The following is a 2,032-nucleotide window of genomic DNA, read 5'->3' on the forward strand; positions in this document are numbered from 1 at the left end:
GATCGCCCGACTCGATCGCCTGAAACTGAAAACAAACACGTTTGTTTTTGAGGTGATCGTATCGGGCGATCGGCCCGATCCCGTCCGTAGTGGGCACCCCGTATAAACAGTTGATAATAGCCTAGCCTAGAGCCTATAAATTTCAGTTCCGATAAGTGGTACACAAATCAACATACCTCCAAGCCTAATGACTCTATGGGACATGATGATGGACTATAGATTATAATGTAAGTCTTCTGCTTGTGTTTGTAAGATAGGGAGTAGAAAAACGTCTGTCCTCTATAATGCCAGTTGTCAGAACAAAACTTAAAGAGAAGAAATTTCAGCTCCTAAAAACGTTTGCAGAGACCACAGTACGGGGGTAATTCAGATTTGCTTTCGATAAACGTGACTTATGGCATGCCCACGTTCGAAAGTCAGAAACATGTCAATGATTACAATGGTTGAGTTCATTCTAGAGCCAAGGAATTACAGTAGAGTCCACTAAAACAGAAGACGTTTAATTCGAAAATATCGGTAAACGGAGAAAAAATAAAATCCCGTGCTTCATTTTCTTACCTGTGCAAGCTCCCTTAATATTCTTAACGAAAAACCCGGCTAAGCCGAAGGAAATCCGACAGTTCCGTAGATTTAGGTTCAAGAAGACCCCACTGTAGAATAGTAGATCGTGACATCCTGTTTCAGTTGTCTGAAACAACCTGGCGTTTTATAATAATAATAGGCCTAGGTGTAGAGTTTATCGGCAACCAGATCGTGATACCGGCGCCAGTAGTGGGGCGGTACACTTCGCTGTCACACGCCGGAAACCGGAGTTCGATTCCCGAGTGGAGATCCGAGGGATTTGTATGGAGTTTCTCGATCACCCACATTCAACATGATAACTTTTGAGAGGGGGCGGGGGTTAATCTTCAGTCTCAAAGATCCCCCACCCTCTGTATTCTCAATCTGGGCTCAATTTTCTGTATAGCAGTTCATCATATTACGAATTTCGGATGCTGAAATTAAGGACCTATTAAACGAGAGACAAACACCGTACCTCTAGACCACGAGAGTCCCTGATCAGGCGTATGACTGAAAATATTAAGGGGATTCGACTCAAAATTATGGATTTTGAGTTTTAGGTATTTTTAGCTTCTCCAGCCTCTCTTATACTATCATTAGAACCCCCCTCCCCTTTCCCCAAACATCGTATTTGTTCCCATACCAGGCATGTTTGTCACTACCATTTCCTCACAAAGTCAATCTTTTATTTTCCTTTATCGACCGTTTTCTCAAAACGCGGGTTTTCTATACTTTTTGAATAACTCCACCATTTTTCTTCCAATTTTAAATTATTTTTATATAATTTTCTCAGAATGAAGAGAAGATGTAGATCTAGTACTAAAACTTTTTTCGTTGAATTTTTTAAATGTGGAATAGATTTTTGTTGGTGGTGTCTGGAGTGTGGATTTTCACAGATTTTTTGCAAACTTGAATACTACCCCAGGAAAAAATTCATTAAAAATTTTCTAATTCGTTTAAGAAAAATTTAACTGAAAAATTTGTAGATTTAATGTTCGCTAACTTGCGCTGTATCCATGGAAACGAAACTTAAATTTGATATCTGATTTTTTAAAGACCCTTTACTATGTTTGTTATATTTGTGAAATTTGGTAAAATGTGATCCACTAATAAGCGAGCGCAGCCTTAACAAAAAAAAGCCACCCATGATCTAGCCCTTGACCGAAAATTGTACCACCCCCTCAACATTTAACGATATAAGAAGAGGAATGGCAAAGTAAAGTAGGTCTATCAAAGGCCTTTAAAACTATTTACACACCAGTGACATCGTGTGGGTTGCAGACAAGGTGGTGCATAATTGGAAAGTCAGCAAATGCGCAATAGGTTTACTAGCTACTATTAAAATTGTAATGAGCAGTTGGCGGGCGCTCTGTCGTGGTCTGGTTTTTTTCTATTTGCTTTCTGCGAGTCTGTGTGACTGTGTGTATATGTGTGTGTGTATGTGTGTGTGTGTGTGTGTGAGAGAGAGAGA

The 2,032-nt window shown here is 39.8% G+C and overlaps 1 protein-coding gene across 1 annotated transcript in view; it reads right to left on the reverse strand.

Annotated features, from left to right (window-relative positions):
- Positions 1–2,032, reverse strand: part of LOC101847940 (eukaryotic translation initiation factor 1) — a 10,082-nt gene that overhangs the window by 501 nt on the left and 7,549 nt on the right. The window lies entirely within an intron of this gene.

This window comes from Aplysia californica, unplaced genomic scaffold, assembly GCF_000002075.1.
Source record: "Aplysia californica isolate F4 #8 unplaced genomic scaffold, AplCal3.0 scaffold00057, whole genome shotgun sequence".
Taxonomy (NCBI): domain Eukaryota; kingdom Metazoa; phylum Mollusca; class Gastropoda; order Aplysiida; family Aplysiidae; genus Aplysia; species Aplysia californica.